The sequence below is a fragment of the Carcharhinus amblyrhynchos genome, chromosome 18 (genome assembly GCF_965287045.1).
Source record: "Carcharhinus amblyrhynchos chromosome 18, sCarAmb.v2.hapA, whole genome shotgun sequence".
Taxonomy (NCBI): Eukaryota; Metazoa; Chordata; class Chondrichthyes; order Carcharhiniformes; family Carcharhinidae; genus Carcharhinus; species Carcharhinus amblyrhynchos.
Window position 1 is genome coordinate 40,868,617 of NC_137341.1, and position 27,243 is coordinate 40,895,859.

The window sequence follows — 27,243 nt, forward strand, 5'->3', positions numbered from 1 at the left end:
GAATCAGATGGGGACAATTGATAATAGTTTCATCATCAACAGTAGATTCTTAATTCCAACTTTTTTTATTGAATTCAATGGGATTCGAACATCAAAATATTAGTTGAGTTGCTGGATTAATAATCTAGTGATAATACCACTAGGCCATTACCTCCCTTAAATCATTATCTGTCTAGGTCAGCATCCATTGTTCTTGCTTCTCCATTGACTGCAAAATCAAAGCCAAGGAAATGCTTGCAACATCAGCAATTGAGCTTGCAATTCATTGATGCAGAAAGTGTGTATAAAATTAAAATAAATTTATTGGTTGTATCACAAACTTAATTGATGACTAAGTGTTTAATGTGCTGTTCTATTTCTCAGTGTGTACACCTATGAGTCATGTACACCGATCCAACCCTATGTGGAAACAGAGCCTGCTAAGTAACTGACGGTGGTGTGCTGTTGTCATCGTTGCGTAAGTGTAACTCTTGCCAATAATTTGACTAAAGAAAATTAGGGTTATCATGCAGATGCAGAGTGCAGGAAAATCTGATAGACTAAATTATACACAATGGAATATGCAGACACTTGAGAACAGGATGTAACAGTGAGACAAAGAATATCATTCATTAGCACAGAGCTAAACTGCAAATGAATAATTCTCAAATGAATTATCGTAGCATCACATGGTTCATTTAAATTCCCACTTAGGCTATTCGTAGACACTGTAAAATGTCAACAAATATTAAAATGAAAATAGTCATTTACCTCCCCTCAACGCGTACCCACCACACTTCCCACCTCCATCACCATCCTGATTGCTATATGTCTGGTGGCACAGTAGTTAGCACTGCAGCCTCACAGTGCCAGGGACCCGGGTTTGATTCCCAGCTATGGTCACCGTCTGTGTGGAGTTTGCACATTCTCCCTTTGGCTTTCGTCCAGGTGCTCCAGTTTCCTCCCACACTCCAGAGAAGTGCTGGTTAGGTGGATTGTCCATGCTAAGCTCTCCCTCAGTGCACCTAAGCAGGCACCGAAGTTTGGTGACTAGGGGATTTTCACAGTAACTTCATTGCAATGTCGGTGTAAGCGTACTTGCAACAAAAAGAATAAATACCTTTAAATATATCTAACAGGCCATGGACAAGATTCTCCACAATTGGCTTTTGCATACAGTTAATTGATGCTGAGATTGAAATGACAATGCTTTCTGGCTCAGACAAGCAATGTGAGCTCCCTCGAGACGGTCTTGACAATTGAGCAGACACAGCAGTTCCAATGGGGGTCTAGTTTTGACATATTGAAGACTTTGTGGAGGTCAACCTAGATGATTAAAATAGAAAGTATTTTCAATATCACCTCTACACCTAACCATGCTTTATCTTTAGGTTTCTTCGTGAGGTGGCATGGTGGCACAGTGGTTAGCACTGCTGCCTCACAGTGCCAGGGACTCAGATCATTTCTTGCCTCAGGTCACTGTCTGTGTAGAGTTTGCACATTATCCCCGTGTCTGTATGGGTTTCCTCCAGGTGCTCTGGTTTCCTTCCACAGTCCAAAGATGTGTGGTTAGGTTGATTGCTAAATTGACCTTAGTGTTAGGGGGGTTTAGAATTATAGAATTTAGAATTCCTACAGTGAAGAAGGAGGCCATTCAGCCCATTGAGTCCGCACCGACCATAAGCCCACCTAGGCCCTACCCCCATATCCCTACATATTTACCCACTAATTCCTCTAACCTACGCATCTCACGACTCTAAGGGGCAATTTTTAGCATGGCCAATCCACCTAACCCGCACATCTTTGGACTGTGGGAGGAACCCGGAGCAAATCCACGCAGACTCGAGGAGAACGTGCAAACTCCACACAGACAGTGACCATAGCCGGGGATCGAACCCAGGTCTCTGGAGCTGTAAAGCAGCAGTGCTAACCACCATGGTACCATGCCACCATAGCAGGATTGGCAGGGTAAATGCGTAGGGCCTGGTTGGGATTGTGGTCGGTGCAGAGTTGATGAACTGAATGGCCTTCTTCTGCATTGTAGGGATTCTATGATTCTCTGACTCTCCATTTGGTCCATATAAATGCAGACTACCACATGTAGAATCATAACTCCTCACATCTTGCCTTTCACTTTTTGGATATTCCAACTTGGCTTCTTGGTTTCCTCTGGCTGCTCCCACTAACCGCCATTAATGAATTCCTTAAACTAGGTGAGGATGAAATCTACTACCTATTTTATAGAGGCTATAAATTTCTAAGGTCAGTGGAAACTGGGAATAGACAAAATATTTCCCTAACTGCTATATGTGAAACAGGAAAATGTATTAAGATGACAAACCCGTTCTTCAGCAGTCAATGCTGGGCCAGCAGAGTGGTTAGCACTGCTGCTGCACAGCACCAGGGACCTGGGTTCAATTCCAGCCTTGGGTGACAGTCTGTGTGGAGATATACATTCTCTCCATGTCAGCATGGGTGCTCTGGTTTCCTCTCACACTCCAAAGATGCGCAGGGTAGGTGGATTGGCTGTGCTAAATTGCCCCAGAGTGTGTAGGTTAGAGGGGTTAAGAAGGGTAAATTCATGGGGATAGAGCTTGGGTAAGATGCTCTGTTGGAGAGTGGGTGCAGATTCAATGGACCAAATGGCCTCCTTCTGCACTGTGGGGATTCAATGATATATTCAACATCGCAAATTTACATTTACAGATATGTGTGGGATACTCCAGCCACGCATGCTCCAAGACTGGAAATTCTTGCCCAACAGAGCCTTAAATAGTCTGCCAAATTTTCTGTCTCGCCCAGTATGATTCCTGTGGTGGGCAAGACGGGAGAATTTCAGCCGTTGTTATAGAAATATCAAGAGTAAGAGCAGGATTATGCCATTCAGCCCTTCAACCTGCTCCCACCATTCATTAAAGTCATGGCTGATCATCCAACTCAATAACCTGTTTCCACTTTTCCCCCCATATCATTTGAACTCTTTCAGCCCCAAGTGTTATATTTAACCCCTTCTTGAAAACATAGATAATTTTGGCCTCAACTGTTTTCTGTAGTAATGAATCCCAATGGCACACCACTCTCTGGGTGAAGAATTTCTCCTCAACTTGGTCCTAACTGGCTTACCTTGTATCCTCAGAGTGCAACCTCTGGTTCTGGACTCCCCCTGTACCGGTAACATCCTTCCTGCATCCACCCTGTCTAATCCAGTTAGAATTTTAAAGATTTCTGTGAGTTCTCCCTTCATTTTTCTAAACTCCAGCAAATATAATCCTGACCAACTCAATCTCTCTTTATACATCAGTCCCTCCACCCCAGAACTGTATGGCAGATGCAGTATAATGTGGCTAAATGTGAGGTGATCTACTTTGTTGGAAAAACAGGAAGGTGTATTTTTATCTGAGTGACTATAAACTGAAAGAGGGGATTGTGCAATGAGACCTGGGTATCCTTGTACACCAGTCATTGAAGGTAAGCATGCAGGTGCAGCAGGCAGCAAAAAAGGCAAGTAATATGTTGGCCTTGAAAGCAACAGTACAGGAACAAGAATGTCTTGTTGCAGTTGTACAGAGTCTTGGTGAGGCCACACCTGAGGAAGGATGTTCTTGCTATGGAGGGAGTGTAGCAAAGGTTTGCCAGACTGACCAAAGGATATGGGGGGAGTGCTAGAATGGGTTAATGAATTGGATGATTAGCCATGATCATAATGAATGGTGGGAACAGGCACGAAGGGCCCTACTACTCCTGTTTTCTACTTTTCCATGATTTTAACAATAAGACTAACAGAAGCCTTTGATTTGTCAGGAATTTGTCAGTGGTGTTTTAACTTGTATCAGTAACCATGTGATTCTGACCCAACCATTTAAAAAGTCCAATAGAATGAAGTAATCTGCAGTACAGTATACAGTTAGCAATTGTTCAAAGGAACAAACACTGAGATTAACCTAGCTGATAATGGGCAACTGGGAAATAAGGGATTTCATTTCCCAACTGTCACTCTCTTTTCATTTGGCAAGTTATTCACAAGTTTTTTCAGGTTGCCTTGTTGTTTGCTCCACAGGAAAGGTAGAAAACCTACTCATAGGGCAATGTAACTAGTTACTGGAGAGTGCACTACAACAACCGATGTGCTACACCCATTGATTCTTCCTCAACTTGAGCATTTGTGGGCTCCAATGGCACTCAGCTGCCAGTGTGGAGAGCCCGAGAGACCTCCTCACCCACCACTTTCCTTCATTTTAGTAAAGGGGCCTACGACATGCTTATACCAAATCCACAAATTGAAATTTTCTGCCGTTTTGCCAGACTGGCCCTCGGGGCCACACTTCGAACAAGCCTTTCCAAGGCCAACCCACTGGGATCTCCCAACTAAATGCAGGTCTTGACCTTAATCTGAGTCATTTCACCTGACTTCTGTCACCATTACAGTAGCGTCATACAAAATGGCCAAAGGAATTCTGTTCCCTTCTTCACAAGATAAATACAAATGAAGAAGGGATTTTGTTCAATCAATCCACCTCTACTGCAATTGACAGTGTTTTAATTCCAGTAGCTGCAGATCACTTATATATAATATCACTACTGTGCTCTAAAAAAACAATTCTCTACTATAACTTTCTGAGGGCAATACAAGGGGAGATCCACTAGCTTAAATTTCACTGCTACCATTCTCTACATTTGTAGATCTTATTGTTCGTCTTTTGGTGTGGTTATGTAACCAGGTGAGGAATCTATCCTGGACTAATAATCCAGCGCATGTGATTTTAAATCCCACCATGACAGTTTCAGAATTCAAATTCAGTTAAAAAAAATCTGAAAATAGGTGTCATGAAGCTGACAGATTGTCATAAAAACCCAGTTACTTCGCTAAGGAGGTGGTACAGTGGTTGGCACTGCTTCCTCACAGAGTCAGGGACCCAGGTTCAATTCCAGCCTTGGGTCATTGTTTGTGTTGAGTTTGCACTTCCTCCCTGTGTCTGCATGGGTTTTGTCTGGGTGCTCCAGTCTCCTCCAAAGATGTGCAGGTGGATCAGCCAGGATAATTTGCCCCTTCGTGAGTTGGTTAAGATATGTAGGTTAGGGAGATTAGTGGGGTAAATATAGGTATAGGGTGGGGTGGTGGGCCTTCGTAGGACGCTCTTTCAGAGAGTTGGTGCAGATTTGGTGGACCGAATGGCCTCCTGCGCTGTAGAGATTCTATAAGTGCCCATTAGGGAAGGAAACCGGATTGCCCTGTACATGACTCCAGGCACACACCAAGGTGGTTGCCTCTTCACTGCTCTCTGAAGTGGCTTAGCAAGCCACTCCTTCATCTCAAACTGCTCGAGAAGAAGGCCCACCTCTAACTTCTCAGGACAACAAGTGCTGGCAAAAATTCTGGTCTTGTCAGCAACATCCAGATCTCAAGAATTCTTTTTTAAATGATTTTTAGTTGCATCCCCCACCTTCTCTCAATCAATCTTCCTTCTTATTTGATTTCACATGTAAACTTGACCGCTTTGCCTTTTAATCACAGAGCAAGGCAGTACAAAATACAAAAAATAAACTGGAAAAAATGGGAGAAACAATCTGCGAGAGAGACTAATAAAAGCCTCCAATAAATTATGGTAACTGTATATGATAAGCAAAACAGTTACAATCAGATTAGCCCTCAATAGTCGGCAAGGAAATAATCAGTGAACCTAAACCCGAGATAGACATCACACATAGAAAGAGCCCTCAAGTCACCATCAATCAAAGCTCTCGGTTTACTGTGACTCTATAATAAAAAGCTAAACTGCTGGTGCAAGTAGAAAATTTGTGGACTGATATAATTCTAGATTTATAGTTTTCCCATCTGATGTTCCCAAATAACATCAGTAATAAGATTTGGTCAAACAAATATTAAGGGAAGCCGGGCTGAGATAAATTATGGCATAATCCACCCATCGCAGTTAAATATTAATCATTTAACATGCTAAAACATCACTTAACCATCTCAGGGAAACTATATATTTCCACAAGGACAGGGCTTATGCAGCAGGAAATACACTAATCTGCCATGAGCAACGATAAAAGGAAAATAATAAGAATACATTCAACAGCAGCAGACTGGCAGTAAATCTCAGCAACAACAGAAAGGCTTACAATCCAACAGGCAGATTAGTGCCAGTTTCAGTTGTACTGAAGGTGGTAGCAGTGATTCTTATCAAAAATGTCCATAAAAAGATCACTGAACTTGTTCAGAGAAAATCAAAATAGTTTATTTCAAAATATATATTATGCGTGACCTAAGTAGGCCAGAGGACACAAGGCCAGAGCACTTAATTTTTTAAAATAATAAGTAAGATTAGACTGTAAAATACAATTGAAATGTCTCCAGCTCTGATCTGCATTTGCAGGTAACATTTTGAGAAATAAATGCAATTTTAATGCACAGGATCATTTCATAGAATCGTAGAATCCCTACAGTGCAGAAAGAGGCCATTCGGCCCATTGAGTCTATACCAATTCCTACCCAGGCTTACCCTAGAACCTCACACGTTTATCCCACTAACATATATATCTTGGGATATTAAGGGACAATTTAGCATGGTCAATCATCCTAACACGCACATCATTGGAGTGTGGGAGGAAACCGGAGCCCCGGATAAAACCCCCGCTGATACAGGGAGAACGTGCAAACTTCACACAGACAGTGACCCAAGGCCGGAATTGAACCCGGGTCCCTGATGCCATGAGATAGCAGTGCTAACCATTATGCCACTGTGCCTTTAATAAACTCCTGTAAATATTAAGATTGAAGTTTTGAATTCATCTCATTTAGTTTTCCTCACATACTTTAGTAAATGGGAACAAATATAACAGTATTTGTTTTCCAAATTGATATCTCTGTATTTGCTTATTGTTGAACTGTGCTATTTTGTTCCTATTGGCTTTCAGAGCTGATACCTGGGGAAGAACATGGCTGCAATCCTCCTCACTCATTCTCAACCTTCCCTTGATCTCCCATAGTCAGATCAATCTTTGATATAGCAGAGTTTTCTCTCCTCACTTAAACTTTTTTGTGACATACTTAGGTTTTTGTATAATGTGCCTGACATTCCCAAGCCAATACAGAGCAGATGATGCTTCATTGACAAGAATGAAGTATTGTTGTCTGTACCATAATAATTTCATTCCATCTTTCATTCTTTAATGCAACTGTTGTACTCAACCATAGTTCTGTGAGTGTAACTCCTCCTTTGAGTCAGGCGGCATGTGACACAGTGGTTAGAACTGCTGTCTTTGAGCGCCAGCGATCCAGGTTCAATTCTGGTCTGGGGTAACTGTCTGTGTGGAGTTTGCATGTTCTCCCCATGCCTGCATGGATTTCTTCTCCAATAGTCCAAAGATGTGCAGTTTAGGTGGATTGGCTATGCTAAATTGCCCCTTGGTGTTAGGGAGATTAGCAGGGTGACATATGGGGTTACTGGGATAGGGCCTGGGTGGGATTATTAGTGGTTCAGTTTTGAAGGGCCAAATTGCCTCTTTCTGCACTGTAGAGATTCTATAATTCCATGAGGCAGAAGTTGTGGGCTCATAGTTCTGTTCTAGAAATTTTTGGCTGTCACTCCAGTACACAGTCTTTAGGATGAGATGTTCAACCAATACCCCATCTACCCTTGAGACGGATGTAAAAGATCCCATGGCACTATTTCAGAGATCAGCTGGAGCATTCTCCCTGGTGTCCTGGTTAGCGTTAACCTCTAAATCATCACCACAAAATAAGGTTAACTGGCTATCATCACACTGCTGTTTATGGGGCCTTGCCAAATGCAAATTAGCTGCCATATTTCCTACATTACAACATTCACTATCCTTCAAAAGTGCGTCATTGGCTGTAAAGCATTCTGGGACTTACTAAAGTCATGAAAGGCTTGATATAAATGCAAATTCTTTCTTTCTTTATTCCTTCTATCTATATTGTATGAAAATAATTCAAGCATCCTACAACCCCCTCCTTCCCCAAGCCCTGAATTGTGGAAAATTCCAGGTAGCAAGCTATTAATCTGGTTATGTTTCAAAGGAACCAGTGTTTAAAATCAAAGATTTAGATACTGATACAAAGCTATTCTCACAGAATTATAACTGAACTCTTGCCCCATGAAGTCAAACAGGACAATCCTCTGGCCTCACTGAAGGGCAGCATTAACAAAGGTTGGGAGAGGTTAACTCCCAAGGAGGAAGAGAAAGCGACTCTTCTAAATGGAGGGAGGGGTAAGTTAGGCTTAAAGGACTCTGGGATTTATTTTCTCAAAGGTCAGTCACACTAAGGGATGGGGAAACAATTACTTAAGGGACACATTAATATCAAGATTGAGGCCAAAGTTTTGTGTGATGAAATTAGATATAGCTCTTAGCACTAAAGGAATCAAAGGATATTGTGGGGGAAGGGGGGATCAGGAATTCAATGATCAGCCATGATCAAGATGAATGGTGGAACACATTTGAGGGGCCGAATGGCCTCCCCCGTTTCTAATTTGTTTCCTAATGCAAGTTATGTATTTACTCGTCTTTACAGAAATGAATTTCTTCCTTTTTATAATTTTTGATTAAACAAGTTGTCAGGTACATAAATGGGAAATCTTAATTATATTGCAGCTTTTCCTAAAATTATTGATTGGGCATTTTAACCATATTGGTGGCACTCCGAAATAAAATTAGTGATAGTTTGCGTAGCAATTCTGACCTGAATGATAAAAGCAAAATGCTGTGCATGCTGGAATCTGAAACAAAAACTGAAAATGCTAGAAAATCTCAGCAGATCTGACAGCATCCATGGAGAGAGAATAGAGCCAACGTTTCGAGTCTGGATGACCCTTCGTCAGAGCAGTACAATATGTTATTTATTTAAAATGTCCAGGAAATCTGTAACTGTTTTTAAGAATGTTCGACTTTTAAGAGTTTCCATCAGTTGTAAAGGGGTCAATTGTAAGTTTCTAGGATAATAAGAAATACTGGTCCATGTGATCTGATGAAAGAAATTGGAGCTTCTACCTTTGTTATCCATAGCTCCAGGCTACAACATTTACATAAAAGGTATATATTGACACAGCAACTCAGACACCCTGGGGGTCTGGCTGGGCTATTTGGCTGGGTGGCTGGTGCAGATTAGACAAGTGCCAACACGTGGGTTTTATACCCATTCCAACTGGGGTGTATTTAGAACCTGCCTCTTTGTGCTACCAGTGGAGGTTGTGGTGCTGTGGGTCAGGCCAGCCATCAGTCAGAAAACTGAAGAAGTGACCTGGCAACCATTGCCCTGAAAGCAGTAGCAACAGGAAGGAGATTCAGTACAGAACTCATGTATCTGGCCTGAAAGAAAAGGGAGTTAGATGAGGGAGAGATGGAGGGTTGAGGCAATCACCATTGGAATGCAGACACAAAGGTAGTGACAGAAATAAGGACACACCAAATTTTTGTGAGGAGAAGAAGAAAATATATTTCAGGTAGTGGTGGCACAGTGGTTAGCACTGCTGCCTCACAGCTCCAAGGACTTGGGTTCAATTCCTGGCTAAGGTGACTGTCAGTGTGGATTTTGCACATTCTCCTTGTGCCTGTGTGAGTTTCCTCCGGATGCTCTGGTTTCCTCCCACGATCCAAAGATGTGCGGGTTAGGTTGATTGGCCGTGCTAAATTGCCTCTTAGTAGCCCAGGATGTGTAGGTTAGAGGGATTAGCGGGGTAAATGTGCGGGGTTAAGGCGTAGGGTGGGATTGTTGCTGGTGCAAATTCGATGGGCTGAATGGCCTCCTTCTGTACTGTAGAGTTTCCATGGTTAGTGGTCCGTTTTTCCTGTTTGGCAGAAAAGGGAACAGGAGTACTTGGAGAAATGTTGAAGCTGCATAAAAAGGTCTAAAACCTGGAAAGCCACATGAATAGTTCAGAGATGCTAAAGAGCCGGACGTTTTCCCAGAAGCGATCAGACCGAGTACTGGAATGTTAGTGGTTGGTCAGTGGAAAAGAAACTCTGGAAAGCTACACCAAACTGCCATGATCTGAGGGAGAGAGGATTCATAGACATGTTCCTTGTTGATGATAATTGTACCCAAGAAACTTGGGTGGTGAAAGCTACTGTTGTTGTATAGAAACCTTTGACCCATCCTCCATGAATAAAGAACAGCATATTGTGGAACTGTGTTGCCACATAGCACCACAAACTCATGGAAAGTTATATAAGACATATCTTTACTGTGGCTACTATTTAAAGTGAAATTTATCTTTTCATTTGAAGTATTAGTTTTTTGATAAGAGAGGGGATTAAGGGTTATGGGGAGAGGGCGGGAAAGTGGAACTGAGCCACGACAGATCAGCCATGATCTTATTGAATGGTGGGGCAGGCTCGAAGGGCTAGATGGCCTACTCCTGCTCCTATTTCTTATGTTCTTATGTTCTTATGTTCTAAGTGACTCCCTCAACTGAAGAAATTACCGGGATTTCACTTTAACATGAATCAGAACCAATCCAACTTAAACATAAGAACATAAGAACATAAGAAATAGGAGCAGGAGTAGGCCATCTAGCCCTTCGAGCCTGCCCCACCATTCAATAAGATCATGGCTGATCTGTCGTGGCTCAGTTCCACTTTCCCGCCCTCTCCCCATAACCCTTAATCCCCTCTCTTATCAAAAACCCATCAACCCACGTCTTAAAAATATTTAGCAAGGCAGCCTCCACCACTTCAACGGGCAGAGAATTCCAGAGATTCACCACCCTTTGAGTGAAGAAGTTCCTCCTCAACTCCGTTCTAAACCGCCCCCCTTTTATCTTGAGGCTGTGCCCCCTAGTCCTACTGTCTTTTTTGAGCGGGAAGAGTCTCTCCACCTCTATCCTATCCATCCCATTCATCATCTTATACGTCTCAATGAGATCTCCCCTCATTCTTCTAAACTCTAACGAGTACAAGCCTAGTTTATTCAGCCTCTCCTCATAGCTCAACCCCCTCAATTCCGGTATCAGCCTAGTAAACCTCCTCTGCACTCCCTCCAAGGCCAAAATATCTTTGCGCAGGTGCGGCGCCCAAAACTGCACACAGTACTCCAGCTGCGGCCTCACCAATGCCCTATACAGCTGCAGCAAGACCTCCCTACTTTTATATTCAATCCCCCTCGCTATGAAGGCCAGCATCCCATTCGCCTTCCTGACCACCTGCTGCACCTGCAAGCTGGGTTTTTGCGACTCATGCACAAGGACCCCGAGGTCCCTCTGCACCGTCGCCTGCTGCAGTTTTTCGCCACGTATTAATAGTCCTTCCTACCATTATTCCTACCAAAGTGGACCACCTCGCACTTGCCAACATTAAATTCCATTTGCCATTTCCTGGCCCATTCGCCCAGCCTACCTAGATCCTTCTGCGGACTCTCCACACCCTCCGCACAATTTGCCGTTCCCCCAATCTTGGTGTCATCAGCAAATTTCGACACCCTACACTCGGTTCCCTCCTCCAGATCATCTATATAAATGGTAAAAAGCTGAGGCCCCAGCACCGACCCCTGGGGCACTCCACTAGTCACCATCCGCCAATCCGAATAGCACCCGTTGACCCCCACTCTCTGCCTCCTATTTGACAACCAATCCTCTATCCACGCTAACACCCTACCCCCAACTCCATGTCCCTCGACCTTCTGCAATAACCTCTTGTGAGGTACTTTGTCAAACGTCTTCTGAAAATCCAGAAAGACCACATCCACCGGCTCTCCTCTATCCACTGCCCTAGACACATCCTCATAGAATGTTCCTAATGTTCCTAACACTTCCTAATGTTAATTTATGATTTCTCCTTGGGGATTATAATAATGCTCATATATGTTCTAGTTGTCAACCTTCAGCTGTCTGTCGATTCGAGGGTGATATTTACTCAGGATTGTAAGTTCCTGCCATGGACCTTCATGGGGCTGAACAGCCTTGATTGTCAGCCCACAGATTTTTGGGCACATGTGGCATCTCTTGAGGTAGTGGGATCTGGAGTGCAGGATTCGCTTCCTTTCCTGCTGCTGCTCTGCCTTTTCATGTGTCAATGATCAGGATCTACAGTGAAGAAGGAAGCCATTTGGCTCATTGAGCCTGCACCGACAACATTCCCACCCAGGCCTTATCCCCGTAACCTCACATATTTACCTTGCTAACCTGCCTGACACTAAGGGCAATTTGTCATGGCCAGTCAACCTAACCCACGTACTTTTGGACTGTTGGAGGAAACCAAAGCACCCAGAGGAAAACTGCGCAGACACGGGGAGAATGGACAAACTCCACAAGACGGTGACCCAATCTGGGAATCAAACCCAGGTCCCTGATGCTGTGTGGCAGCAGTGGTAACCACTGTGCCACTGTGCCACCATGACTCAAAGCTTGATGAACAAATTATTGTTGTTTTGAAAGGTTGACAGTGAGCTCCTCCCAGTATTAATATTAATGCTGCCATGCTTCCTGATAAGCTTCAGAGTATCTTTGAAGAGGTTTCTTTGTTCTCCATGGATCCAATAGTACCAGCCATTGTTGAGGTGGCAGCCTCTGGGCATGAAGTGTGTTCATTGAAAACTCCATCTTATATGTTGCAAAAACAAGTTGGGAACTTTTAAAATTGTGAGTGTATCCCTTGATGGTCTTGTCAGTAAAGATGCCTTTCAGTGCAACACTAAGTTATATAGGCTAAGAGAGACCAATTGAAATTCTATATCTGTGCTGAGTTAACTGATCGGAAACTGATGACACTATAGTTGGTCTCAGAATGACTACGTGGGGAAGATACTGGCAATAATGAAATCCTGTTGTGTTCAGTACCTTCATAGAATCCTTACAGTGCAGATTGAACCTGCACTGACTCCAACAGAGCATCTTACCCAGAGCCTACCCCCATAACCCCATGTATTTCACCATATTGACCAAGAGGCATCACGGTGCACATGAATGTTCTTGCTGATGCCCTGACAAATAATGCAGAGAAACGTGGAAAACATTATGTTCTCATCCGATCATACTCCAAAGTGATTGTGAGATTCTTGACTGCAATGATGAAACTTGGCTACATTGGAGAGTTTGAGATCATTGTTAACTAAAGGGGTGGGAAAATAGTTGTCAATCTCGCAGGCAGACTGAACAAGTGCAGTCTCATTAGCCCCAGATTTGATATTCAAGAGAAGGAACTAGAAAGGTAGCAAAATGCCTTCCTGTCACTTTGGGTACCTCGTTCCAATGACCTCAGCTGGCCTCATGGACCATGAAGAGGCCAAACAAAAGCATACAGGAGGGGAAATCCTCAAATTGTTTTTCAAAATGTGAAAAGATATTTACCCTGCTTTTCCCCTTAACCTACAAATCTTGGCACACTAATGGGTAATTTAACATGACCAATCCACCTAACCTGAACATCTTTGGGTAGTGGGAGGAAACCGGAGGAAACCACACAGACACAGGGAGAATGTACAAGTTCCTCACAGCTACCCGAGGCTGGAATTGAACCCAGGTCCCTGGCGCTGTGAGGCAGCAGTGCCAATAACTGTGCCACCGCGCCACCCAAATTGGGGCCAAATGATCTGTTTCTATGATGTAAGGTCTATGAAATACCTGTTATTCAGGAGATGAGGGTATTATTCAGGATGCAAAACTGAACAGAAACATAGGCTCATATAATATCTAGTTGGTTGTTCTGTCTGTACACTACTTCAGTGTAATGCTGGCAACAATGGAATCATATCCTGGTGTGAGTCAATACTTCAGGAAAGCAAAGGAGCATATTATAGATACAAAATTGAACAGAGGCATAGCCATTTGTAACATCTGGACAATATGAATTATGCATTTTGTTCTTAATGAGCTTATGGATAAAATATCAGTCTGCTCAGAGGGTTTTGAGAGAGTCAGAGTTCAGGAAAAATTAGCAGTTTATATACATTGCACACCATACCCAATTCTGTCTGCACTTAAAGAAGCAATTGATTACTCATCTGCCAGAAAAGCTTGGGACATGAATATATCTTTGTATTAAGAGTTTAGATTTTTTAATTCATTAATGCTAAACAAAGTATTCTTTTGTTTGGAATGGATAATACACCTCTTCATTAGAAACAAAATGGGTACTGTGGAAAGCTTTTTTCCAAGGTACAATATTCTGCCAAACCATACATTGATAAAACAGCCATGATGGGAAGATCTGCAATAAAACACAAAATAAATTAAATATCTGAATAATCCCAAGTAATACAAATCCAAGTAATATAAAAGAGCACTTGCTCAATATACCTCAGTCACGTCACCCCTTGGCCTTCCCTGTTCCAAGGAAAACAATCCCAAACTCTCCAATCTCTCCAGTAGATGCACCACGTACTACTGAGCTATACTGCCCAGGGAAATCACTAGAGGTGATCATATTCCATGCTAAGCGAGCCAATTCAACAACAGATTAATTAAGGAATGGTACGAGTCATTGGCATCAAAGGTGAGGAAGGGAAAAATTAGCTGGCATTCCCACTGCCAGCCAACGGTTACTACTACAGTAAATAGTGTGAAGTTATGTGAGAACAGGATCACTGGGAACTGGCTGCCAGCTCCTTGCCAGAAGAAAATACACTTGGTGCTGGATTGCTGGCATACGTTGTTGGCATCAGCAAAAGCAAAAGACATAATTGCTCTGGAGAGAGTGCACAGAAGATTCGCTAGAACGTTGCCAGGTCTGGTGAATTGTAGGTATGCGGAGAGATTGGAGAGCTTGGGGTTGTTTTCCTTGGATCAGAGAAGGCTGAGGGGTGACATGATTGAGGTGTACAAAGCTATGAGGAGTATAGATAGAGTAGACAGGAGGAACCTGTTTTCCTTGGCAGAGAGTTCAGAAACCAGGAGGTTATAGATTCAAACTAAATGGCAGAACGATTAGAGGGGATACAAGGAAAAGCTTTTTACTCAGAGGATGGTGGGGTGTCTGGAATTCGTTGCCTAAGTTGGTGGTGGATATGATGTTCTCCAAGGCAGCCTTCATGACACATGACAATGCAGAATCGCCAAGCAAAAACTGATAGCCAAGTTCCACGCACATGAGGATGGCCTCAACCAAGATCTTGGGTTCATGTCACACTATCTGTAACCCCCCATGACTTGCCTGGGCTTGCAAAATCTCACTAACTGTCCTGGCTGGAGACAATTCACGCCTCTGTACCCTGCACTTAACCCTCTCTCCACTCACATTGTCTGTACCTTTAAGACTTGTTGGTTTGTAAAGACTCATAATCCAACCATTACCTTGTAAATTGTGTCAGTGTATGCCCTGTTTATGAACACAACTCTTCACTCACCTGAAGAAAGAGCGATATTCCGAAAGCTTGTACTACCAAATAAATCTGTTGGATTTTAACCTGGTATTGTGAGGTTTCTTGGTGGTGGAGGCAGAGACCCTGAACTCATTTAAAAAGTACCTGGACCTGCAACATAAGTGCTGTAAGTTGCAGGGCTATGGGCCGTGTGCAGGAAAATGGGAAAAGAAAGGGACCAAGTGATGGACTAAATGGCTCCTTTTCTGAGCTGTATCATTTTTATGGTTCTAAAGATAAAGGAAGAAATCTAGACAGAATGTTAGAAAAGAGGGAAAAAAGTCAAAGGAATTAGATCTTTTATGATATTTGTCAGACTGAACCAAAGCCTGCAGCATGGATATTGAAGTAAACAACCCTTGTAGCCCCAACTCAGATGCCAGCAAAGCTCCTGTACTTTCTGAATCAATGGTGCCTAAGCAATGCAAACAAAAACTTTTCAAACTTTTCTAGAAAGTAATTGGCAAATGTTCATCATGGACATCATCATGGATTGGATTCATGATCCAGCAAATGCTACACACGAGGGAGTTATATTTCATCCATATGTCCAAGGGAATTACATTCTATCCTGTGTGAAACTGCAGGCATGGTGGCATTGTGGTTAGCACTGCTGCCGTACAGCACCAGGAACCCAGGTTTAATTCTGGCCTTGGGTCACTGTTTGCACATTCACACCATGTCTGTGTCGGGTTTCCTCCAGGTGCTCCAGTTTCCTTCCACAGTCCAAAGATGTGCAGGTTAGGTTGATTGGCCTGGTGTCAGGGGATTAGCAGGGTGGATATGTGGGGTTGTGGGGATAGGGCCTGGGTGGGACTGTGGCCGACGCAGACTCGATGGGCTGAATAGCCTCCTTTTGCATTGTAGGGATTCTATTCTATGTGGATTGGTGTCAAATTTTGTTTGTTCACACTCCTGTGAAGTGCCTGAGATGTTTTATTATATTACAGGTGCTATATCACTATAGATAATTGTTATTGTTCTTTACAGTACTCCCTGAATGGAAGGCTCATTGAATCATAGGGCGGGATTTACCACCTCGCTTGAGGTTAATGGAGAGTTCCATTGTCGGATCCTCGCCCGCTCCGATTCCACGGCAGGCTAGGTGGTAGAGTTCTGGCCACATGGTTTTCGTCAGAACTGCTACCATCTGTGTGAGACTTGTTCTTTGGAAATACCCAAACACCTCACTGACTAACACCAGTACAACTGCAGTTTACAGTCACTGTAAACCTTCAACAGATTTTTGAAAACTTCAGCTGCCACCTCCGGTTTTAAGGTGCTGTTAGGAACTGCAAACAATAGTCAAGCTTTTAGCGGAGCAATTAGGATGATAGGGCTGCAAGGTGTTTCCTTCTATGACTGTAATATTTGAAACCCTTACCATGATTAAAAATAACTAGTGTCTAAGCATTCCATTGAATGCTGTCATGGATCAAATGGAACTGCCGAGAGTGAGAAATGAGATGGATTGGGCACTTAGTCGTGCTGGAGCTTGAATATAGCAGGATGAAAGTTGGGAATTAAGTAGGTAACAGGTGAAAGATAGAACATGGTTCCTGAAAGCAAGTGGCATGAAGCTCTATTTAATGTCATGCATACTCATTAAAACAGAAGGTCGGCTGATTAAACTGTGTCTTTGTGGTAAGTCAGCAACAAATGAGAAATGCATGCTTTCAGATTTATGACCAGTTAAAGCAGGTGGGGTAGACCTCCTGGTGGATATGCAGTGAGTAGGAGTTGCTTTTCTCCTATGGAGACCTTTGGTGGACCTGGGAGACGAACAGAGGCAGGTCATGAGGCCCTGAGCTTCACTTTCAGGCCCATCCATTCCTCAGGGTCGGAAGGCAGATGCCCACCACTCATGCGCACTCTCTCTTCCCCACCCCTCACGCACACTCTCTCTTCCCCACCCCTCACATGCACTCTCTCTTCCCCACCCCTCACGCACACTCTCTCTTCCCCACCCTTCATGCGCACTCTCTCTTCCCCACCCTTCATGTGCACTCTCTCTTCCCCACCCCTCACGCATGTGCACACCTCCAACTCCAGCCCCGCCCACATGACATCCATTTGGGCTTGCACTCTCGCAGATTTGAACTCCCGAATGCTGGGCGCTAACCATGCCATAGCATCCATGTCAAAACCACCACTCACATCACATATCAGTGGTTGGGTCTCCCCCGATGCCACACTGATATTCCTCTCTGTTCAAGCTCACAGCATCACAAGCCACATGAGTAATGTCATTCTGACCAGAGCTTTGTGTCAAGAAAGAACTGTGTCCTGCTCTGTGATTGGCTCAGCAGAGTGATTGACATGTAAATCCTGAAAAGGTTTTCAGAATAGTTCTGTCCCTGACTGGTTATGACAGGGGACCTGTCCCTGGGCATGGTGTGTTTCATTGTGAATCCTCCCCTGGAGAAGGGACGTTGGCATAGTGCTATTGTCACTGGATGAATAACCCAGAGACCCAGTGTAGTGACTTGAGTAGCATCCTCGGGACTTGGGTTCAAATCCCACCATGATAGATGGTGAAATTTGAATTCAATTAAAAAACAATTGGGAATTAAAAGTCTAATGATGGCCATGAAACCATTGTTGTTTTGTCATTTTAAAAAAACTCAACTGAGGGAAAGAACTAATGCCCTTTAAGGAAGGTAATCTGCCATCCTTGCCCGGTCTGGCCTCCATGTGACTCCAGATCCAGAGCATTGTCGTTGACTCTTAACCGGTCTCTGAAATGGCCTAGCAAGCCAAAGTACAAGCGCAGTTAGGGATGGGCAACAAATGCTGGCCCAGCCAGCAATGCCCACATCCCCTGAATTAATAAAAAGAACTGCTGCACTGAGCTCACGTGGCAGCTATCTAGGGAGGTCAGAGCACGGTTGTTTCATAGAATCCCGACAGTGTAGAAAGAGGACATTTGGCCCATTGAGTCCGCAATCCCGCCTATGCCTTCTTCCCATAACACCTCATATTTACCCTATTAATCCCCCCGACACTAGGATTAATTTAGCATGGCCAATCAACCTAACCAATACATCTTTGGGCTGTGGGAGAAAATCAGAGCACTTGGGGGAAACCTACGCAGACACGGAGAGAACGTGATCCGAGGCCGGAATTGAATCTGGGTCTCTAGCGTTGTGAGGCAGCAATACTAACCACTCATGCTGCCCCAGAATGAATTTGTGTTTACAGAAGGAAGGGTGGTGGCTGTCTAGGAAGGTTGGGTGACGTGGGGTGGTGGAGGAGGAGGAGGCGGGGGTGGCAGGGGGATGGGTTGGGGGGCTGTCAGATCAGCAGGTGACAGTAGCAGCAGATTTTGGGGGAGGTGGTATGGTCAGATCAGCAGTTTGCAGCAGGAATTATTGAACTTGCACAGCACCCACACTCACAGTCAGGCTGATGGTGCTGAATTGCACGGTATGTAGGCCCTTCTGGGTGCCTTTTAAATATAACCCCCAGACCTCCAATCCTGTGAGGTCATGGCAGGGTTGCTGACCTTCTGCCCAACCCCACTGCACAATTAGCCTGTCTCCTCAACTCTAAATATCTAACTGGCTGGCTGCCAGATGACTGTGCATGGTCAGCCATTCTGATCAGAAGATCCATGTACTTCCAGTTCTGCTGCCAGAACACTCAACACAACCACAAAATTCTGCCAAAGGAACGTTGACTGCCCATGTCATCCAGGGAATTCAGCTGCTGGGAATTCAAATTCATTAAAAAAAAATCAGATTTAATGCAAATACATTTAAAGCATACCGATCACCTATGCAATATTCTCACTGTAAATTGACACGCTTCAAATTTCAGTGCGATGGAGACACACCAACAACCGAGTCAATGATAAGAGACAACTTTTGAATTCATAAGTGGACAAGTTTAAAACCTCTTTGAGAGAAAAGCATCATTGTTTCACAGTTTGAACCCGTATCAGCCGCAGTCACTGATCAGTTGGTGCGAGTTTAATGGTGCAGGGAAAGAATGCCTGTGCCTCTGATGACCTTTGCAGCTAAAAGCACTGACAATCATGTGCGAGAATGAGGAAATGCTCTCAGCATAGTCATTGGCAGAGTTCCTGCCTGGTTATGATTGCTCGTGGTGAGCTGAGTTCCTGGAGAGATGCCAATAGGAAGTATGCTAGACTTTGGCGTTGTGCCTACATTGTATCCTCATGCTAGCAAAGCCATCTGTGTAAAGGTAGTGAGATGTCTGCCACAGATGAAGGGATTTCAGCTGCATAGTCACAGTGAGGTGAAATTGCCATTTCCGGGTCTCTTTATGTGTATAACGTTGACAGCATTCACAGGCATTTCTTCCACTGTTCTAACACCCCACTCACCCTCCCCCCCCTCCACACACACACACACACACACACGCACACATCAGTTTGTTTTTATGACTGTTCCTGTGATCAATAAAACCCAATAATTCTCATTTCTGCATTCATATTTCTCACAGTGCAAGTAGGATGGTGTGAGAACAGTTATAGGCAAGACAACACTCCAGGAAATAATGAAGAATTCACATCATTAGGGATGACCACAGAGCGCCGCCTGTGGGGCAGCACGATGGAACAGTTGTTAGCACTGTTGCCTCACGGCACCAGAGACCCGGGTTTCATTCTTGGCTTGGGTCACTGTCTGTGGGGAGTTTGCACATTCTACCCATATCTGCATGGGTTTCCTCAGGGTGCTCCGGCTTCCTCCCACAATCTGGAAAATGTACTGGTTAGGTGGATTGGCCATGCTAAATTCTCCCCTAGTGTACCCGAACAGGATTTTCACAGTGACTTCATTGCAGCGTTAATGTAAACCTATTTGTGACTAATAAATAAATGAACTAACTACACAGAATTAAATGTGGAACAAGAGAGATGTGCAAGAACTTGTGCAATGTTATCCTGGGTTATTATGTCAGTTACCTGCTTTCTTCAGTGGAAAACAAGGGCAGGTGAGGTGTGAAATGGGCTGCCAATGCAAGATCATTCATTCTATACTGTCACACAAGATCAATTTCATCCCTAATTAATAAAGATTCAACAAGATCTTTTGCAATAAATGAGGATGAAGAGCAATACTTGCACAAAAGTCCACTATTTGTAGTTTGAAGTTTATTTATTAATGTCACAAGCAGGGTTACATTAACGCGGCAGTGAAGTCACTGTGAAAATCCCCCCGTTGTCACTCTTCAGTGCCTGTTTGGGTACACTGAGGGAAAATTTAACATGGCCAATGCACCTAACCAACACATCTTTTGGACTGTGGGAAGAAGCCAGAGGAAACCCACACAGACACAGGGAGAACATGCAGACTGCACACAGACCATGACCCAAGCCGGGAATTGAACCTGGGTACCTGGCAGTATGAGGCAGCAGTGCTAACCATTGTGCCACCCTCAGTAGAAATTGGAATTGCACAATAATTTAAAGAGATATATATGCACCTTTAATATTGTGATATGAAATAACCACACTGGTGCTATCTTTAATCATACCTTAGTGGAACTTAATCTAGAAATAAGTAGCTTGTACCCTTTTGTGCAATTATTTTAAAACGCAAGTTTCCTTCCAAGCCACTCATCATCCTGACTTGCAACAATCAGTGAATCAAGTTCCTTTCCCAGGTGAAGTTGATGCTTCTGTCAACAGTATATTCTTTATAGTGAGTTATTCACCCAGGATCATCTTGATTCATTGCTGTGGGGCCTCTTAATCAAGCTGACCTGCAATTCATAGGCTAGATGTGAATTTAATCTCTGCTGTTAGTTTAAATGAGGCAAGACCGTTCAGCATCTTGCACTGGATATTGCTGCGAATAAACTAAGCTGTAAACCTGGGAACACTAAATTACCAACATCAGTGATTGATGGTGTTGATGTTCCAACTTCAAAAACGTTTGAGTTGGAGAGTTTTATTCTACTATTCGAGTTTCTTTTAACAAAGGGTGGCACAGTGGTTAGCATTGCTGCCTCACGGTATCAGGGACCCAGGTTCAATTCCTAGCTCGGGTCACTAATCTGTGTGGAGTCTGCACATTCTCCCCACGTATGTGTAGTTTTGCTCTGGTTTTCTCCCACACTCCAAAGATGTGCAGGTTAAGTGGATTGGCCACACTAAATTGCCCCTTCGTGGCAGGGGGATTAGCAGAGTAAGTGGGATTATGGTGATAGGACCTGGCTGGAATTACGGTCAGTGCAGTCTCAATGAGCCAAATGGCCTCCTTTTGCACTGTAGGGATTCTATGAATAATGAAGAGTTATTCCCTGTGAAAAGAGTATGCAGTACCAGAAAATTCAATTTTTTTAAATTCATTCATGGGACATGGACATGACATGCATTTATTGCCCAATCCTAGTTGCCCTTGAGAAGGTGGTGGTGAGCTGCCTTCTTGAATCGCTGCAATCCACGTGTTGTGGGTTGACCCACAGTGCTGTTAGTGAGGGAATTCCAGTAGTTTGACCCAGCGACTGCGAAGGAGTGGTAATATATTTCCAAGTCAGGATGGTGAGTGGCTTGAAGGGGAACTTCCAGTTGGTGGTGTTCTCACATATCTGCTGTCCTTGTCCTTCTAGATGGAACTGGTCATGAGCTTGGAAGATGCTATCTAAGGATCTTTGGTGACTTGCTGCAGTGCATCTTGGAGATAATACATACTGCTGTTACTGAGTGTTCGTGGTGGAGGGAGTGGATGTTTGTGGATGTGGTGTTAATCAAGCGGGCTGCTTTGACCTGAATGGTGTTAAGTTTCTTGAGTGTTGTTGGAGTTGCATCCAGCCAGGCAAATGGGCAGTATTCCACCACACTCCTGACTTGTGCCTTGTAGATGTTGGATAGGCTTTGGCGTGTCAGGAAGTGACACAGTACTCCTAGCCTCTGACCTGCTCTTACAGCCACTGTGTTTATGTGGTGGGTTGGGCTTTCAGTTTTCAATGTCACTTGCTTTGTATACAATATTGGCACTCTTGCTATGGATTTATTCGGTTGTATTCCTGGAAACTAACCAGTAGTTTGAGTTGAATGGGGAGCCTAAAATTTGTTTCTTGAGAACTATTTTCAGAATCTTTGACCACGAAGTCTGAGCTTCAAATTCAGGTTTCTTAATGATTCAGTGCAAGGAATGACTGACCATATATTTGTTGGTGTGCTTAATGTTCTTGGGTGGTACAGAATTGACTATATTAATCTGGATTAAGCATACTATATAATGGAAAGTGGGAGAGACAAGAAGCTAAACTAATCCAGAATTGGCCCAGTGCAAATAACCTACTCACAGTCACTGCTCAGTCAACTGTGCAATACAAGATTGCTTCTAGTGGGGTTGTTTGAGGTCAAAGTAAGCATTCAAAACTTTAAACAATGTATTTGATTCCATGATAAGTAAGGCACGCTATTTTCTAGAGATTAATGAATCTCTGGTGGATCATTGCTAATATACTATCTCTAACAATGTCTTCTTTAACTGCATTCAACAGTGCAGGAATGAATCCCCATCCTAATTTAGCCTAATGGTCTGTTATCTGTTGGTCAGTATTGCGTTTAACAAAAACTAACCTTGCAGGTAGATGACTGGATATTAAAGTGACACCGAGCTATTGAATCGCTGCAACAATCCTCCTGATTATCCACCATAAGATTTGCAGAAACTCGAGGCAAATGGTTGATTTTGCGGTCAGCCACAAAGCCATTGAAAAATCCTCAAACAATGTGTGTAACTTTCAGTGAAAAGAACAGCAGGAGTAGAATTTTTCATCAATTCAATCGATTTTCCAAAGAGAGAACAAAATCATGAGACATTGCATCATGTCCTGTGAAAGGGGCAGCGCATGGTTAGCGCTGCTGCCTTATGGCTCCAAGGTCCCAGGTTTGATTCCAGGCTTGAGTCACTGTCTATGTGGAGTCTGCACTTCTCCCCGTGTCTGTGTGGGATTCCTCCGGGTGCTCTGGTTTCCTCCCACATTCCAAAGATGTGAAGGTTAGGTTGATTGGTCATGCTAAATTGCCCCTTAGTGTCAGGGGAATTAGCAGGCTAAATACGTGGGGTTTTGGGAATTGGATGGGATTGTTGTCTGTGCAGGCTCAATGGGCCGAAAGGGCTCCGACTTTACTGTAGGAATCCTATGCTATGAACACAGCCTCTCTGATCTGTTAAGTTGTGTAGATGGCTGCTTCAAGGAGATTATGATTTCTTCTGTGTGGTAACTGGTACAGGTCTGTTCTATCTTACCATTCCATTATCTATTTGGATAAGATAGGACCATAGATGTTGGGCCCTATTTTACCATTTTGATTCTAAGTGCTGGGCAGACTTGAAAATGGGTGTGTTTCAGATGCGACATTTAGACCCGTTCTCAGGTACACCCATACGCACTCTGCCTGCAACAAATATCAGTGAGTCTGAATTACACTGCACAAGCCTGTGGGTGTCATAACGCGCCCGAAATCCTGCAACTCTGATCGGCGCCTCCAACTGCACATACGCAGAAAACAAAATGATAGAATGTGGCTCCCCTGCCACATTACCTCTGGGACAGATAATATCTCCCCCTGGTTCCCAAAGACATTGCCCCACCCCCACAATATTACTAATTCCCTTATCTTCCCACCCACTCCGCCATCCAGAATGATCGCAGGCCCTTCCCACTCCTTCTTCCCCAATGATCTCAGGTAGAGTGGCAGCGGACATCCCATTCCCCCTCACTGATCTCAGGCAGAGTGGCAGCGGACCCCACTTTCCCCTCACTGATCACAGGCAGAGTGGCAGCAGACCCCACTTCCCCCTCACTGATCACAGGCAGAGTGAAAGCGGACCTCCCCTTCCCTCACTGATCACAGCAGAGTGGCAGCAGACCCCACTTCCCCCTCACTGATCACAGGCAGAGTGGCAATGGATCCCGCCTTCTCCCTCATCTGCATATCCCACCTCCACACGATGCCCAACGATCTCAAGCAGAGAGCCATCGGAAGCTCGGTACTTGTCTCCTCACTAACTTGCCCGAATTGGACTTCTGTGGAACATGTCTGTTTCACGCCGATTCTGGGTGGGCATATGCAGTGGTAAAGGGGGAAGTGCCAGCAAGATTAAATGTAAATGCACTTAAATGGCCACTGCATTTGTTCCGGGCGCAGTCCCAATCCGTAGCCATTTTCGGGACTTGGTAAAGGGGGAACTGGCTTGGAGGTGGACACAGATTGGGCTACTCGCCTCACGTTCGGTTTTACCAAGTTTTCGCAAGCAAAAACAAATGCAGCTTGATGATAAAATTGGGCCCGTGGTGTCTGTTCAACCGCTTGTCCAAAAGTGAGCTTGGTCTCAGATCTAAACTAGTTCTCCTGATTGGAGGTCTGATGGGTTGGTGTTTTGTGCCATTTGTACCATAGAAAGCAGGCTTTCTAGTTGTATCACAGCTTGGTATGGTTCCTGCTCTGTCCAAGACAGCAAGGAGCTACCAAAGGTTATGAATGTGCCTAAAAGAAGAGAGCTCCCAAATCCTGTAGAAGATATATCTGCTTTTGTATCCTAGGATATGTAGTTTAGATAGCATAACATGGTAAATGTGTGGGCTTACAAGGATTTGGCAGGGGAGAGAATCAGGGTAGGCTGCCCTTTCAGAGAGTTGGTGCACACTCGATGGGCTGAGAGGCCTCTTCTGTACTGCAGGGATTCTATGATTCAATGAAACTGCAGTTACTGAGATTACTTGGTCTAGGATTCCATGTGTTGCAAATGTCTCCTTCAGTGGTGTAATCACTAATGCAGAAATCTGACTCTGCATTTGCTCGACTTCTATACGCTGTTAGCTGTATATGGTCTATGACACCAAACTGAAAATCTTGCTCTGGCTTGATGTTTTGTGATATCCAAATGTTTTTGAAGCAATTGTTGAAGCATTTTGAGTCTCAGAATTCTTGGACTGACCTATCGCTCATCATAGATGAGTAAATCATCAACTACACCAAGGTGCTCTTTCAGCTTAAGATTCTGTTTGATAGTGGGATTGTGTGATATGTTTGCTTGGCCATCCTTTAACCCAGTACTCTCTGACCTAAGCATCTTCTTCATCAAATTTCTGCGTGTCTCTGACTTCATCCAGTTGCTGACTTGTTGCTGGTACACTTGCGGCTGCTGCCAATGCAAAGGTTTCCATCTCTTCAACAATGGCTACATCACTTTGTTCAGGTCTAGCCACTGGGATACGTGAAATAGCATCTGCTGTAGTCTGCTGTTTTCCTGGAACATACTCTCATCAACCTCAGTCTGAATCATTCTCTTGGAGGCATTTTTGCTAACTCAAAAGAATTTAAGAGTGTCACGAAGGGTTTGCGTTCTATATCTATCTTGAAGTGGAGACCAGGAACATAATCTGTGAGCTTTTCACAAGCCCATATGGCAGCTCACTCTATTACTGCAAACCTCTTTTTAGGCTGTGTCAGAGAATGGGATGCATAGTAAACTGGTCTATGCTTTCCATCTGTCTGTGCCTAAAAGAAGACAGCTCCCAATCCTGTAGAAGATACATCTGCAGCACTGATAGTTGGTAGCTGAGTGTCATAGCGAGCTTAAAATATCAGGCAATAACAGCATTGACTTTCTCAGAACATCTCCGTTGTGCTTCCTCCCTGCACCATGTATTGTTTTGTTGTAACAACTGACATAGTGACAACAGCAGGATTGTGCAAGAACTTTTCTAACTTGGTTTACCACGCCCATACCTCTCTGAAGTTAACGTCATATTGTGAGGATCTGGAAACTACCTGATTGTTCTTGCCCTCTGTGGCTCAATTCTACTACCGGATACATCCATAAAATACCTATGGAACTTAACAGTCAGCCACAAGATTACGTATTTGTTGTTGAAAGTCCTGTTTCCTGCAAGTGTTATAGCACAGCTTACTGTCTAATTTCATGCTCTGTCTCAGTGGACCGACTGGATCAGGACCTTATCCATATGGAATATGACTGTGTTCAGTCTTTCTAGGTGTTGTCCGTGTTGGCATTGTCCTCTGGAAGATTCCTGGTGCTGATGTGATGGCAAAGCGTAATCTGTTGAAACAAAACTTCCTAAACAATGCAATGAAAGTTGGGAGCATCTTAAGATACTTCACCGGGAAGCAGTTGCCAAAAAAAAACTCCATTTGCATCTAGTTTCATGAAGAATGATTTTTTTTACCAATTTCACTAAGCTTTGATCCACACATGACACAAGATAAACTTCATGTTCAATTGCTTTGTTTGGCTGTGTAAGGGCTATGTGAATTCTGCCAGGTCTATTGAGGTCAGTTGGAGTTTGGTTCTGGGATCAGTCCCAAGGACCAGCTTATTGGTACTGTCATGGGTGAAATAATTCCTTGCATCAACATAGAATCAATTTCTCTCTTTACATTTAGCAAGAGCAGATGAGGAACCTTTCTGGGTGCAAACAGATACACGGGCTGAAATTCTCCAGCCGTTCACACTCCGCTGCATCTGTCAGCAAGATCAGAGAATTTGGCACTCACCCAAATCTCTGATTGCTGCAGCAGGATCAGAGAATCCTGCTGGCATGAATAGCTGGAGAATCGTAGATCATAAAAATATCTTAGGAACCCCGCAGTGCAGAAGGAGGATATCCCAACCAGGCCCTATCCCCATAACCCCACTTGTTTACTCTGCTAACCCTCTGACAAGAAGGGGCAATTTAGCATGGCCAATCAACCCAATCTGCACATCTTTGGACTGTGGGAGGAAACCGGAGCACCTGGAGAAAACCCATGCAGACACGGGGAGAACGTGCAAACTCCACACAGGTGGTGATCTGAGGCCAGAATTGAATCCCGCCCCCTGGCTTTATTTCAGGATGTAGAGTGATGTGGTATGCTGTTTTCAGCTTTCCTAATCCTATGAACAGTTATGGAAATTCAGCTCTGAAGCTTTTATCTGATCTTCTTTTATTTGATCTTCTTA

The 27,243-nt window shown here is 43.9% G+C and overlaps 1 pseudogene; it reads left to right on the forward strand.

The window, feature by feature from the left end:
• Positions 1 to 12,898: 12,898 nt before the first annotated feature.
• On the forward strand, positions 12,899 to 13,274 carry LOC145354732 (small ribosomal subunit protein uS8 pseudogene; annotated as a pseudogene).
• Positions 13,275 to 27,243: the final 13,969 nt, after the last annotated feature.